This window comes from Thunnus thynnus, chromosome 1 (genome assembly GCF_963924715.1).
Source record: "Thunnus thynnus chromosome 1, fThuThy2.1, whole genome shotgun sequence".
NCBI classification, from domain to species: domain Eukaryota; kingdom Metazoa; phylum Chordata; class Actinopteri; order Scombriformes; family Scombridae; genus Thunnus; species Thunnus thynnus.
In genome coordinates this window covers 25,405,745-25,422,240 of record NC_089517.1, presented here as the reverse complement: position 1 = coordinate 25,422,240, position 16,496 = coordinate 25,405,745, and the positions used below count along the sequence as shown (strand labels likewise).

General features: G+C 42.2%; 1 protein-coding gene across 2 annotated transcripts in view; it reads right to left on the bottom strand.

Moving 5' to 3' along the window:
• Window positions 1–1,540: 1,540 nt before the first annotated feature.
• spata17 (spermatogenesis associated 17) overlaps window positions 1,541–16,496 on the bottom strand; it is a 40,154-nt gene continuing 25,198 nt past the window's right edge. The window contains exons 10-11 of one of the 2 annotated variants that reach the window (XR_010928718.1): window positions 15,570–15,653; window positions 1,541–1,680 (exon numbers count right to left, since the gene is read on the bottom strand). The gene's annotated coding sequence lies outside the window, so the exon portion shown is untranslated. The remainder of the gene's footprint in view (window positions 1,681–15,569; window positions 15,654–16,496) is intronic. The other variant, XM_067592742.1, reaches the window with a different exon arrangement.

The window sequence follows — 16,496 nt, the reverse complement described above, 5'->3', positions numbered from 1 at the left end:
AAGGACCAGATGTCTTAATTTGCTTTTGGGAGGAATTTTCACCAACAGTAATAAAGTTGTTTAATTAAACAGCATGTCTGAGAAATAATCACAAATTAACTAACAACACCTAACACCTGAAATTAAATATAATATCAAATCATCTTAGTTTTGTCCAGTGAAGTTGTTTTCAATTCTGTGATGTTTGGAGCATTTTAACTATAAATGCTAAACACTTCAGATTCTCCACCTTACCAACTCCACTACTGCTGCTGCCAGTCAACTGCTGCTAGTCAACAATGTCTACAGCTTGAAGTTGAGGGTTGCCAGATCATCAGGTCAAGCATCCCACATATCCTGCTGTTTCACTCTTTATCATAATAGCGTACTTTTATGCAGAAAACACACAAACCTGGCAACTCTGCAGAGATCTTACCATGAACATTACGTGGAGTTAAAACAGCTAGATTGTTTGAAATCGGTAAAAATATTGGTAGGGACAATCCAGCAACACCTTGATATTGAAATCTTGAAATCTACACCCATGGGTGGTGGGAGGAATGGAGACATAGAAGTTAGCGGTGGAGAATTACAATAGCGACAAGAATTTTGTGTCTTCTGTAATGGTGTCTGTGCCTGCGCTAGAGACAGACAGTGATGGGGAGTAGAGACTCTGAACTCACTTTTTACTTCACCATCAGAACAGACAACTAGGTGAGGAAGTTCTGCCTCAGGGCCTTAGACGAAGAGGTGTCATGTGAAGTCTTCTTTATCAGACGTAGAAGTAAAAGTAAAAGTAAAAGTAAAGTTCAGTGCTAGTCTAAATATTTTATACTCTAATTTAAAATACATCTTTCAAAAGGTTTCAGAAAAAATGGAGGATGATGTACGTCTGTGGAAGTTATTTTCTTAGAGCTGAAATGATTAGTTGTTTAATCGATTACGTGATCGACAGATAATTATTTAGCATCAATTTTGATTTTGAGCTGTATTGATTAAAATAGAAGCATATCTATCCCGTGCATGAGAGGGACAACTGAAAAATGCAGCTGAAACTACTCCTGTGCAAGGTACAACAGATTTGAGACACAACAAGCAGCCAACAGTTCATTCTGATTATATTCTGTACATTGTGATGTAATATGTGTGTTAATATACAGTATGCGGTGGCTGTTGGTGAATTGCATGTCAGAACGTTGTGCATTGCTGCCACTATGACTGCCTGAAGGCACACAGACTGTCTCTTAGAGTGGGTCACCAGATTGGAATTACCACCAGGATAGTTCACTGCTGCTCAACATGTTTTGCATGTCTATAAATCCACAAGTAAGATTATAGGGTTGCACACTCAGTCACACACATCCTGGATGACACAGCTGGCACATCAGGCAGCAGAGCACTGAGAAGTGTTTCTTTGAGCAAAAAGCTGCAAGATACATGAGGTGAACCCTAACTTGGCTGACAACACTGAGCTTACAGACTCAAAGGAAGAAAAGAACATAAAGTGAACATGAACGTATCAGGCATTGAAATTAATAAAAAAGTTCAATCAACACAGTCGTTTAAAGCAATCTTTCTTTATTTGTACTTCTCTTCATTTGCTCAGGCCAAGAAGGTGTTTTGCACAATGTTGCCTGCCTTGGAGTACAGACGAGCAAACTTATCAAAGTCGTTGCAGGTGGTGAGCATTGTCTTGAACGGCTGGAGGGGAGGAGAGGCAAGGCAGAGGAGGAAAAGAGGCGGAGGAATGGAGAAAAAAAAACGGGACATTACATTTTTTAACATTGGTTAAGTTAAAAGATTTGTTCTCTAACTCTAAAAAATGTTAAAAACCAAACACCAGTGGTCACCCACTTAAAATGTGTCAACTCCTTTTTGAGATTAATTAAAAAATTTCTCATGTGCAAACCAATCACAAGCCTAAGACAATTAGGGGATGATCTATGCAACAGGAAAAGTGGACTCTGTCTGTTATAGACAAGAATTTATTTTGTCTGGGGTTGAGCATCTCACCTGCTGGATTTCATCTAGATACATAATAAATGATAAATCATTCGCTACATATCATCCATAAATGCAGATATATATTTAAGCAGCAAACAGATTGATGCCATTTCAATTAGAACTGTCAGAATGCAATGTGATGTGGTGTGGTATGATGGCATCTTATGTTCTCATGGGAGAAGAACATTCATAAATGAAGGTAAATGTGTACATCCATCCATCATGACTCAAAGAAACACTGTGTGTGTGTGTGTGTGTGTGTGTGTGTGTGTGTGTGTGTGTGTGTGTGTGTGTGTGTGTGTGTGTGGAGAGAGTGGTGACTTGCTCTTTTCATGAGTGACTATGACAGGTTTCTCACCAGACCCTGAAGCCTGCTCGAGTTAGAGACCATGTACAGCACAGCCCCCAAACAACAGACACACACACTCACATGAATGCACACTGAACTGGGTGATGGTGTAAGAGAGAGAGTTTTCTATAAAACTACAGATTACCGGAGCAGTAGTTGATACCACACATGTGCGTGTGTGTTTGTGTGTCTGCACCGGCTGCTGGAACTAAGCGGGGCTCTTAATCACGGCTGTAACGGGCAACATTACCGGCAGCGGCAGCAGGCTAATGATGAATGCCCGAGTCTCCATGCAAACCTGACCTCCTTTTCTGCTGTGATGCACAAAAAGCTCACGCTCTCTCACCAAAACACACGCATACACATGCAATTGTGTACACACATACAAACATACACACAGGCATAAGCTTGCATCAACACATACGTCTTGACGAAACAAAAAAACCTGCCGAGGCATACGTTAGTTGCTGCTGTGTGCGTGTGTGTGTATGTAGGTGTGAAATAATACAACCTGTTCTCCAGTTGGCCCTCTTAACAGAACACTTAGACTACTGAATGATTGCTGTGATGCCTAGAAAAATATATATATATATTGAGCTTGGCACCGGAGTAACAGAGTGAGCAAAAGACTGAGAAGTAAATGAGAGAAAGAGAAACGAGGAGAGAAACATAAATGGAGATATGACAGTATTAAATGAAATGTAAATGAGAGAGATAGAGACAGAGACAGAAATAAAAGAGAAACAGAGATCAGTACATGAGAAAGACAGATGGTAAAAAACGTAAACGAGAGAGATTTTGCAACAGAACGAGTGAGTAGTTATAAACGAGTGTAAAGTTTTGATGAAGGACAAACTAATGTCAGGGACTGGGGCGGTTCGGGCTTCCTGCTCCCCGGGTACCACATGTGATCCCGCCTGTCACTCACACTCCATCGTCATGACAATCATCGTACTGCCGACGCCTGGGGGCGGGGACAAGCCTGTCCTTGTAACAAACAGAACCCCTCTGCGATCTGACACCAACAACTGCCGAGAAGAGAACTCACACACACACACAAACACACGGACATACTTACGTACTGGCACACAAACACACATGACCACCATCACACGGTGAAGCCACACAAATAGAGACTCTTGCACAAAACCAAAAAAGAAGTAAATACTAGTTTAAATTTAAATAGAAAGATACATTTTTCAGTAACAATGATGAGATGTGATGTTTTACTGTCAGGGTGTCCAGAGAACACTGCGTGTTTTGTCAACACATTCATTGTGTAATACGCAGCATGTGGTTGTCTGTGCGTCTGGATAGGTGTGTGTGTGTGTGTGTGTGTGTGTGTATGTATGCATATAAATGTATTCATTATATGCATTTATACTGTACATGCAAGTCTGTGAGCGGTGTTTTCACATATAATACGTGTGTGACAGAGGAGTGAGAGACAGAGACAGAGAGACAGTGTGTTTGCGTTTGTGTGTGTCTGTGTGTGTTAGCCACAGGGTAGGGAGCAGGGACTTGTCAAGCTGAGGAAGAGATGGCAAACTGGATGGTGATGCCAGCCCTCTGTGACAGCTCCTTCACACACATACGCACACACTCAATGCTGTAACCCCCGCAAACCTACCCTAGTCCACACTCTAAAGCTGTGAAAGCTGGGATGCAGAAAGAAAACGAGACTGGTGGAATCTCCCTTTAACTGGAGGCTGATTGGTGTGCGTGTATGTGTATGTGTGTGTGTGTGTGTGTGTGTGTGTGTGTATGTATGTGTTTGTGGGAGGTGGTGGGCTGGCGGGGAGGGAGGGGAGGAGGGTGGGGGTTCAAAGTGTCACATCAATTTGTGGCTGTGCTGTTTCTGAAAGAGGCTAACCCCACTGCCACTTAAGTTTAGCACAACAGTGAACAACATACTGGCAGACAGGACACATACAGTACACACACACACACATGCACAAACACTTATACACACATATATTTGCAGACCTACACAGAAATGTGGGCATGGACTGCAAAACATTCTTATTTCAGCTAAAAAAAGCTGTGTTAATTATTCAGCACATTCTGAAAATATTTTACATACAAGATGACATCAGTGCAATAAGGCTTGAAAAATGTAACATCGGGCAAACCGTCACTAAAGAGGCTTTGATGAAGTTGATTCCAACATATTGCAAACACAAGTAGTTGAGCTGAATGTCATTTTTCTGCAATTCTATCAAAGCATTTGCCAGAAATTGTATTTTGGTGAGATGCTCCTCTTTTGGTGATGTGCCTCTGAGCCCAGAGCGTAAGCAGCCAACAAAGGTGAAGTTGCTGGTTAGAAACCCCCAGGGGTGACATGGCCAGGGCCCCAGACCACTTTAACCACTCGTCTCCATTAACAGGCTCTCAGATATCATTATGCTCCCTGGGGACCAGGCGTGCTCTAACCAACCATTTACCCTCTCCCTCTCTCCTCTATTTCTCTCTCTCATCTCTCCCTCTCTCTGCCATGATGTTACTCAATGAAAAAAGACAGCCAAGAGAAAAAATATGAGATTGATTTATTTGCTTCAGTGTTCTTTGGGATGGAGTCCCCTCCCTCTCTTTCTCTCCCTTTTCTCTCTCTCTCTTTCTCTGCAAACTGAAACCAATTAGTGAGCAGAGCACTTGTAGCGGGGAATGTAGGGCAAGCGAGGAGTAATAAAAAAGTATTGACTTTTCTGTGACTGTACGCGGCGTGAAAGGGGTGCCGCGGCCTTGTCCGACATGAAAGGAGCTCCATTAATTTCACTTATTTCACCCAGGCCCCTGTCAGGAGGCCCTAATGCGTCCCAGGCACACTTCTCACATGCAGGCACTCAGACAGCGCAACGCAGCTCTAGCCTGGTTACCAAATGAGTTTACATTATATATCAGAGCGTGAGAGAGAGGGGAGCACAAGAGAAAAGAGTAATTTCTAATTCCCTTGTGGAGACACAAAGCGAGGCCTTTCATACGTAGCTAATTTTGCCCCAGCCTCACCTCCTCATCCTCCTCCCGTCTCTCTTTCTCTCATTCTGTGTCATGTAAAGGCCAGGATTCCGCTTTTATTTCAACTTCCTTTTGATCTGAGTCCACCAAAAAAGTTACATAAAGCAGAAGTAGACAATGTACAAGTTGTACAGTAAAATGCCTACTGTAAAAACCATGCTTCACCTTTTTAGTTACCCAGTTTCCACAGCAGTTTACTGGCACATAGGCCTAGAAACATGTCTAATCATGTGAGTAATGTGCTGATATTGACCTTACTTTGACATCTTACAACAAAATGCTCAAATTCCAACAAGCAGTTTTTAACCACCCTGACTCTTCCTGCTTTTAGAATTCCAATGCACCTCTAACGTACATTTTTGTGGGAATTGTTCCCATGATTTTTCCAGTCTTTGGAAGAATATTCTGATTATTCTGAGTCTTGATTAAGTAAAAACCAGTTAGCTACAAGAGGCTCTGTGAACTATTCTCATCTGGCTCGCGGGGTTGGCCTACTGCCACCCGGTAAGTTCCATTTACCTAGAATGTAAGCAGCGAATGTGTGTGTATGTGTATGAGTTTGCATGTGCACAAATGCATGTGTGTATATGCCAGCGACAGACGCACCCCATGAGTGTCTGTGTGTGTGTGTGTAAGAAAGAGCGAAGAGTGAGAGGCTATCTGCAGACAGAAACTAATCAGTGTGTGTGAGATAAGAAAGCAGCCTTTATGGTGTATGGTAATCAGCCCCCCCTCTGCCTGCCACCGCCATGCATAATCACCACGACTTATTCACATGATTGATGAAATATGCGTCTGTGAAATCCGAGCTGCTTTTGTTATCATCCTGTTTTTTCCCCTCTACCCCCTCTCTTTCCTTTTCTCTCAATCTTTTTTTGTCTTGTTCAACCTCTCTATATATCTCTCCCCCTCTCTGCAGTGGCCAAAGATGTTTGGAGCCATGTACAAACAAGAAATTACACACACAGCATGGGGTCCCTCTTGAAACTATGTACATGCACACAGACACTCGCTCCACACGTGCGTTTTACTCACAAGGTAGTAATATGAGGCATGAGAAATGCATGAGAAAATGCATCGTCTGAAGAGGAATATGAAGGAAAGGAGGAGGGAAAAAGGAAAAGATAAGGGTAAGTGTGAGTGAGTAAACGAGAAGACACATTAATTGTTCTGTCCCGCAGATAGAAGTGTTGGCCAGATTAGAGGGGGATGAGAGTAGAGAGAGAGAGAGAGATGGCATGATAGATGAAATTAGATGGATAGATGCTTCAGAGAGCACTTGTCATTGACACTCAATCGCATTAATCAGGGAACGGATGCAGAATTCTCAACTAATTCAACATGCAGAAACAGAGACAGAAACCGTTTAAACACAAAGCAACAGCAAGTCCATTGGAGGACAAAACTACCAAAAGAGTAAGCCACTACAGTTGGTGTCTGGTCACAGTCACAAAAAGGATTTTTCAGTAATAAGGAAGAAAACAGTCTCACACATGAGCCATTAAAAATGTTGACCTCACCTGAATCAAATAAAATAACTTGAAAAACTTTCTTAGACAATGAAATACGATACAGGAAGTTGGTATGGAGTCTGGTTGGAGTAATGGATTAATGCATTTAAAGGCTTATCAGAAACCAAAACACTGCAAAATGGTTTGCAATACTCACAGGTCTGGAAAGTGATCACAATGGTAACTATTTCATCATTTGTCGAGATGATTTCAACATAAAGAGAAGAAATACAGCATTCAAACCATAAAGTAATCCACCAGGACTGTGCGCTTGCATGTGTTTGATTGGCCAATGCCGCACTTTGCTGGATGATGTTGCGTTGTGTTGCAGCAAAAGTTGGTGGCTGGTTCAGCTTTTCTGCTGGATGACCCTGCATTGTTTTGCCAGAGCCCCCTGTGTTGGCACCCCTGCAGTGCCAGCGGACTTCTCCCATTCAAGTGAAAGCGAGGGCTGCATTTGTTAACGCAGATCTAAAGTCTGTCTGAATGTGGCTTCGACTACATCAATATTAAGCCGGCTAAGTTCTGAAATGCCATTTTCAAGCAAAAACAACATGCCTCCACTGCAGGAGTTTCAGCTTGTTTATACAAATACCTCCGTCCACATTAAAACACCAAAACAGGTAATTCTCCTCCGACTGGGCATGCATGGAGGACGGAGAAGCAAGTCAGCCACAGAATACCAGCGGAGAAAAGACGGTATACCATTTCTGTTTCCATAGCGGCTGCCTGACATTTTGTTTATTGCAAGCAGATTACAACAATTAAAGTGAGAGAAAGATGCTAGATAGCTATCAAAGTGGACAATAAAGTGAACAACACTCGCATGAAGCCGTCTGCCATTGTAATTATTGTTGTTGTGTTTCTTCTTCTTCCTTTTCCATTGAAATGCCATGCTACTGCCACCATCTGTTTTGTCACTGATATGACAGCATTCCTACAAAGCTATGTTTTCCCTGTACACACTACAACATCAAGCCAGCATTTTCAGATTTACTCTGGAAGCCGTTTTGGAGAGGCTTCATTTTCGGGGGAGAAAAACGCAGTTTTAGTCTGGACAGAGGGCCAAACGGAGAGAATAAGATGTGTTTACAAATTTAGCCAGCTTAGTGTGGACATGGTCTTAGTGTGTTTTCTGCAAACCAGCACACCTCCAACACATCATTAGGGTAAACAACTTTTTACAACTATTGCACCTACCCAACATGGTTCGACTGCTCACAGCCATTCAAAAAACTGTCACACGTAATTCCGATGTCATAAGGAGGGAGGGGGTAACGGACACTGTTCAACAAACTGTCAAGCACTTTGGTTGACACATATTGATGCCATAAGACATATAGAAGGAAAGGACTTGGAGAGACACAGCTTGGGAAGAGGGCTGGGACTAGGACTTTGATTTAGGTTGAGAGTATGCACTGGGGGAAGGTGGGGGCTGAGATTAAGACTGGGGCTGGGGCTGGTGAATTAAGGCCCCCAGCCTCGGGGTGCTATTACACATCTATAATGAGAAACGGAGAAGAGGGGGGCTTGTCTTTGCACCTCGGCACACCTTAGATTAAATATGCACAATTCCCATGCAAAATGGGCCAGGAACAGCCAGGACCAGCGTGGCTGTCTAATCCCCTGTGCTGGAGTTGTTTCAGCCAGGGTTAACAGGCTCATCAGTCAACACAGGCTGCTTAGCACAGGACATCAAGGCCATTTGCAGGTTTAAGTGTTTGTGATTGCTTCCCTTTCCAGATTCAACTGCCACCCCAACCCCCCACACACGCTCCCTGTGCTGGCTAGTGAGCATATGAGCCTGCAATAAGACACACACAAACACACACACACACACACGCACACACACATTTATCAACCATCTAATGGCATAGGAAAAGGTGTGGCTTTCACATATTGTATACACCAGGCTGCTCACCAAGTATACGAAACAAAGTATATATAACACAAACACATTGGAAAGACTAGTTTCCCACACACAATGACACATGCTTTCACATATGCACACCAAAAGACTACTGGAAGTCCACCATTTTCTTTCATCTGTGAGAAGTCAGTTTAGAGTAAAACAATGGAACAGGATTCCTCAGGAGAAACAGAACACGTAAAATGTAGGAGGAAACAGGCAACATAAGAGACTCAAAAAACATCCTCTACCTGCTATTAGAAAATGTATTCTTAAGCTTTCTGGACAACGAAAAGATGTAAGTCTATGTATCCTGTCTGCTGTATTCTGTGTGTGCATCTACACGGTAGCTTCATCACAATCCATTTGCATTTCACAGCCAGGGTTGACTTCTATCACCAACATACTTCTGTATGAGAGGGCTGTCATGTTCCTCAAGTAGGTCTGTGTGTGTGTATTGTGCACTCAGCTATTTGATAGCACACACACACACCCACCACACATACTTTGTGAAGAAGGGGTGGAGGGTTGTGGGGGGTCAGAAAAAAAGTTGCATCGAGGTACCGCAGATGAAGAAGACAGAGAAAGAGACGAACAAGTGTGCAAATAAACAAGACAGCAAGGGAAAGAAAGAGTGATGGCAGGAGATAGAGATAGAGATAGGCAGTGATTATACCACACTACATACAGTATGGTTCAGTGGAGCATATCCGCACAGGGACAGGCGGTCCATTAAAGCGCAGACATCCTTATCCTGCTTCCCTGCTTGCTTTCTCCTTACATCCATGTACACATGGAGAGGAAACTATCTAAATATCTAAATCCTGACTTTGCCTCAAAATAATCATGATGACACTGCATTTTATACATTAGGTATTTCCATTTTCATTTTTTTGTCAGGCTGAAACTAATGCTAACAAATACTGAGTAAGTATTAGTTAAATATAGCTTATTGATCTCATTTAAATTGGGCTTATTATTGCTGTTTCCAGAAATAATACCTTTTTTGTAATGACCACGCATTTATGCTAACAATACAATTAATTTGTGTTAATCATGTTACAAATCCAATTTGCTGCATGCATTCAGACCGATAGCACATTGCAAAAAAAAATGAATAAGTATTCTTTGAGCACTGAAAGAGTCATCTCTGTATTTTAATGCATCATAATAAAGCTGTTACACTGCACATAACTATGCTAGTAGTTGTGCTGTCTTGTTGGTTGTGTTAAGTCAACCACAAATAGACAAAAAAGATTTTTGTAAAGATAGATTTCACTATAATTGCAATGTTCTTTCTTTCTCACTCTTTAATATGGTACTTCTAAACTGCATCATTTCCTGCTGAATTGTAGTACTTCAGTCATTGTGTTGGGTTATGGACAACAAAGCCAGACATAATGAGTATTCTTTAATGATAAATTGCCAACACAAATTTTATTTATTAGTTTTGAACAGGAGCTTGACACAAATTCATACAATTAAGTTAAAAAAATTGGCCTGAACTAACCCGAGTTAATCTGGTCAAGTCGGGTCCAACAGCTTTGAACATAAATATTAAAGTCATTCATTCTCTTAAGTCAGGCCAAAATATGATCGCTAATCATTTAATTGAGACTGTCTATTTAAAATCATGCTGCATGCACTCGGCCCTCATCGTTACTCTGTATGCAGGCCTCGCAGTGCAAAATGCCACTATAATGGAAGCGAAGTGTTGGGTTAATTGATAAATCTGAGGTCCTGAGTAGGAAGGAGTGTGGCAGGGGGAATGTTTTATGGCTGTGCAAATGAAGGGGCTGCAGAGTTTTATACACGCCGTAAAATCGTTATGGAGAATTAGCGTTCCTTCTTTTTCACCGCAGTAACCTGGACACTAATGCAACAGAATTGGATAGATGGATCGACATGATAACACAGAAAATACATACACAGTCAGACACACATAAAAGGTGGACGTATAGAAGTTCAAGCATATGCTGCCTCTGCTACTGCCCCACCTAATTCCATTGTCTGTACTTGTGGCCTATTTCAGTTTAGATATTAATTGCTAATGAATATTGTTCCCATTAAAAAGATCCCTCATACATCAGTTGTATGCATCATGGTGATACATTATGGCTGAGGCCATTAAGAGCGAGCCAGTGTGTGTGTGCGTGTGTGTGTGGACAGACTTTTTCTGTCCTCGTTGCCTGAAGCTTTGCACCCACAATAAAATAATGACAATAATAAAGCCACACTGCAGAGTAGCTGGGAGGAGACTATGGTGTGTGTCTCTGTTGGGGGTGGTAGGGGAGAGGGGTGTGTGTTTGAGCGTGTGTTGTGGCAAGTGGCGGTAACAAGGATTATGGGGCAACATTAAGTGTATATGTGGTCAGGCTATCGGCAACGGTCTGTGTATATTCATGTATTTATGTGTATGCATATATGTCTCTTTGCCTGTGGAAAAGTGTGATCTGGTGTGTATCAGTGTGTGTTGGTTCTGATCAGACGTTAGCTTTTCAAAGTTGTGATGGGTGCCAGTCTAATGTGAGGGGAAGGAAATGCTTGGAGCGCAGACAGACACAGACGTGACCACTCACTGTAGTGTACTTGATTAGCACGTAGCCTCCTAATTAGCTATCCTCTATGGTTACAGGCAGTACCGCTGGTGACATGGCTAATAACATTAGCCAAAATTAGCATAGACAGAGAGGGCTTTCCCATGTCTGCATTTGAAATTACTCATTGCTGGTGCTTTTAATTGGTGCAGAAGCTAAAAAAAATATTTTAGTATTTCATCTTACGATGAACATTATATCGTTGGTTGTATTAAAGTTTCCAATTTTCAGAGGTTTAAGGCACTGTTCACTCACAAAACGGTAGCCTTTTTTCGTGACAAGATAATTCATAGTCCTGCCATGTTTGAGTGCAAATGGTGACTCTACTGTCTTATCCAGCCATTTAGTATGTGTTACAACAATATTATAATGCTTTTGTACAAAACAGCAGAGACCACACACAAACAGTTTGAGCTAGGTAACAGCAGTATTTTTTCTACATGACAGGATGTTGGTGTATGTGAAAGAGGAGGACAATATCTGATAACACACACAAACCACTTTTTGGAAATTATATTTCTGATAATAGCAGAATTTCATGTATTGGAAGGTTTGTGCATGCAGATTTTACTCCAGTTTGGTGTGTCACTGATATCTTTGACATTAATTGCAGCAGTAATAATTTATGTCAGGATGACTTCTCTTTCCACTGTGCTAGACATGACATGTTTGTTGTCATTAAATAGCACAAATAATTATGGTTTTGGAAAAACTACTCTCAAATTTATATCTAGTGCAACCCACAAAATATATCCAAATTTGAGTATAGGGAACATCTGCTAATAGAGGTTCGCACCAAGATAAGTGTCAACTCCCCTGGTCATCGCTCCTTTAACCTAAAACAATAACTGGTTTGGACATGTTCTTAAGCAGTCTGTCTCATTCCTATCCCTTCATGACTCTTCGCTCAAATCTTTTGGGCACTTGGCTTTATTTCCACATCAGCCTGCATGGCTGTATTTCCTACTGAATTGAAGAACTGTAGATGGAGTAGTGAAACAGCAAAGACTTGCTGTAACAACTCATGTCTGCGCTGTGTTGGCCCCTAGGTTTATCTGGCCAAATAAACAAAGCCACTCGACACTACCAATGCAACCTCAATGACATGCAATGTTTGCCATACACTGGCATTCAAAGCAGCATCCACCAGCTACATCTGGCTGAAGACTGTATGATAGACCCCTACCTGAGCAACTGGAGACAGTCTACAGACTGCACAGTGAGACTCGCATGACCCATTAAGGTTGACCACAAATGCAAGTTTAAGCAGCATCACAGTGTTGGTATGACAAGGGTATTACACATAAGCAGCAAAGACAGAGCTGCAATTCTCAATGAGAGTTCAAAATTTCAGGCTGGTGTTTAAATGTGGTGCTTCAAGAGAGTTAGACAACAGAATAAAGTGTGAATGGATCAAGGACAGAGCTGCAGAGGAGGGTCTGAGGTCTAAGAAGCGAATCTTTGGTGGGGAACCTGTTCAGTGAGGGCAAGGGCACATAGCTCGAGAAGGGCAGCCACTACATAACCCCCCTTGGTCTAAGATTGGGCCATTGAGTTCCTGGAGAGGTGTAGGCTGGCATATTTGCATTGATAGACTTTCTTGCTGTGACACAGATGGCTAAGGTAAATAAAGGTCCAGGCATCATGGGCTATTTCTAGGCCTTGCTTTGGACTGGGGATGCTGTGTACATACTGCCAAGAGCTGTGATGGTCAAGCCAGAGAGCTGTGCTCTGGAACTAGTGAAAAACTGGGCTATGTTAATGATGAGGCTTCAGGCTGTGTAGAGGGCTGAAGCAGGGCTTAAGGTGATGATTACAAGCAGGGCAAGGTAATGTGGCAGAGGCTGGGTGATAGGGCTGTGGCTAGGATTTGAAAATAATTAGGAGCCTGGTTGGATAACACAGCTAGATAATGTGGCTGGGGGGAGGCTGGCTCGGCACGGTATGAAGATGATGAGTACCAGGGTAAGCTGTCCACTCCATTGGCCCTCTGAGCTGTGACAAGAAGCTCTGCTGGCTGCTGCTGTAGCTGGGGGTGCTGCCAACGATAGGACTAACGCACTAATTACCACAGAGCGAGAGAAGAGAGAGAGTAAATAGAGGTAGAGAGAGATACAGAAAGATGAAGCGACAGACAGAGAGATGAACAGGGGGAAATTTTGAGGTCTGATGAGCTCTCAGTGACAGCATTATGACGCGACTGGGCTGAGGATAGGCAATGCTATCTTCATCATCCTCCTCAACAACATCCTGCAACAGCAGCAATGTTATCACAGAGAAAAGGGAGGTCACGTTTAGCCAGTATGTATGTAAGTGTACGTCATATGTGCTGTGTGTGTGTGTGTTTGTGTGTGTGTGTGTGTGTGTGTGGTGACTGTGTCCATGAACACATGCATTTGTGTGTGCATGTGCAAGTGTGTATAAGATACATATTGTCTAGGCAACTGGCAGGTAGGTTGCTGTCATTTCACAGCATCCATCAAGGAGACACATAAAATGACAAAGAATTGTGTTGTGTGCTCAAACACACACACATACACACACACACACACACACACACACACACACACAGACGCCCACAAACGCACAATAGATATTCTTTTAGTCAGGAAAGAAAAATATTGATTCATATGGAGAGGTTGGGCTTTGTAGTGAAGCAATCGAAAAGTTTGTTGTTGTTAAGATTTTTGTTGATTTGGATGTATTTGGTTTCTGAAACAATTGTATAAGTGGATCTCATGTTTGGAGCACATCTGAAAGATACTTAACAAACAAGAATGACAAAGTTCCACCACTATTGTCTTTATTCTATATACTTTCTATACCACTATTCTCAAATAAGCAGATTGGTCAACCTATTGATTGTATGACTACTGGTCAAATAAGAGGTGATTCTTTTTCTGTTCTTGTCCCATGGAATGCTGCCATCTTTCTTGACTTTGTTTTTGGAAAATACAGACAGATCCCAATATTGCTTGTATTTCATGCTCTAACAACAGGCACATGCACACCATTGTGCATGGAGAATGACATAATGACATGAAACAGTTAAGAGTTAACATCTATACCATTGTATCATCCTGTTATAACCCACATAAAATAAGTAGTTAAACTGTCACTCCACTTAAATTTTAAAAACATGTCATTTTCTTTTTATGGTGGGCAAGCAGCAAAACAGCAAAATTATGCAAAACAGAGGCAAGCAACAATGCAAGGTTAAGTTGTTTTTTTGGGGGGTTTTTTGTTATTGCAAATGGGGTTCAGTGACAGCTGATGCTTTGATTTGCGTCCTGCAATGCGTTTCAGCTTTAGCAAATGTCTGCATGTAGGGTGAGACAACATATTTCTAATAGAGTGGTGAGCTAAATTATCCCCGATTGCTTTATTTGTGGTCAGAGGAAATCTTCATTTACCACACATGCTCAAACACAAATACTCTACAAGTTGTCCATTCTGTATTTCACAAATACAGCATAGATGCACTGAGCAAAGCAGATCCTATTCCCCCAGCCCATGTTGTCAGCTGCAGGAGACCCCATTCACCTGCCCACTCACTCTCCATTCTTATTTATCTCCACTTCCTGGGGCCGTGTTAGTTCATTCCCATGTCGCTGCTCTCTCCTTCTTCCCTTGCTCCTCTCTCTCTCTCTTGTTTCACTCCTTGTTTCCGGGCAATTGGGTCTGGGTGCTCGTGGGGGGGTAAGAGGTTGGGGTGGAGCTGCTGGGAACTTTGTGTGTGTGTGCATGTATGTGTGTGTGCTGGGAAGTGAGCTAATAAAGGACGGTGATCCATGAAAGGCCTTGAGCAAAGACACAGTCAATTACCTAATGCCTGGACCAGACCGCAGGGCCCACGCACACACACTCTCTCTCTAACATACTCACACACACACACACCCATGCATACACCTCATTTACGTATACATGGAGAGGGGGCAGTGGAGGGCATAACTGGGAATTGTGTGCATGTGTGTGGGTGGGTGTGCATATGCGTGTGATGGAGAGCGGCGATTTATTAAATTGCTGTCACTTTTGACAAATTTGTGCAACTCAAGTTGAAAGGGTTAGGCTGCACTGCTTCTCTGTTTTTCCTCTCATATTTTAGAGGGAGAATACTGTTATACCTTTCAGACCGAAACCCAAGCAACCCCAGGATAAACCCATGACTGCCATCAGTCTGCATGAGCTGAGAGGTGTTGTCTGACCTGGCTTCATGATCCAGCTCCAGACTTGGGTTTAACGCAGGTCTGACACAGCTTGAATGGGTTTACATCATAACTGTACAATAACTATGAAAAAAGGAGAGGATTACTGAAAACTAGGAATGCACGATATTGTATTTTTTGCAGATATCCGATATGCCGATATTTCCAACTCATTGTGACTGATTGCCAATGCCAATACCGATATATGCACATATTTTTTTCCAGCTAGCTGACGAGACTATTATGCATGCAAGCATAGATTGTACTAAGTATGATAAAGAAAGACAATATATGAAGGAAGAATTTAGGAACACTGGAGCTCAGGAGCTCAATGTTAAAACTTTAATGAACCTGCCAAGTGGATGGAGCAGTAGAGTTTTCTTTGAGTTTATTAGACAGACAGGATTAATGTGTAGGATTTAATCTCTGGTCCACACTCCGGAGCAGAAGGTGGTGGTAATGCACCTAATACGCTGGTTGCCAACCACCGTTATAAACTAAAAAGAAGTTTTTTTTTCTAAACAGAGTGATACATCCTGTCAGCCGAAGTGTTTCCTATCTGTGCAGCCGAACATAGCAGCTCCTCGATGAACTGTTTCACCCTGACGGTCCATGTAAATCCAACCAGTTTTTATCAGCCCATACCAATGACGTGCCGATAATACCGTGCATCCCTGCTGAAAACCTATTCCAGACTTAACTTCCTTGACTGTTGACTCTTGATTGTAGATTGCAGATTGTCGCATAAGTATGAGGTGACCATTAAAGAAAAAAAAAGAATCTTTGCCCACACAATCATGTTCTGTCTCCAGCAAAAATATTACAGCAATTACTTTTAAATGACAATAGCCTTGTTAAGCAGAAAGCTACATTTATACATGGTCTTGTATAACTGCAGTAGTTGCTTCCCAAGTCTTTGATGAACAA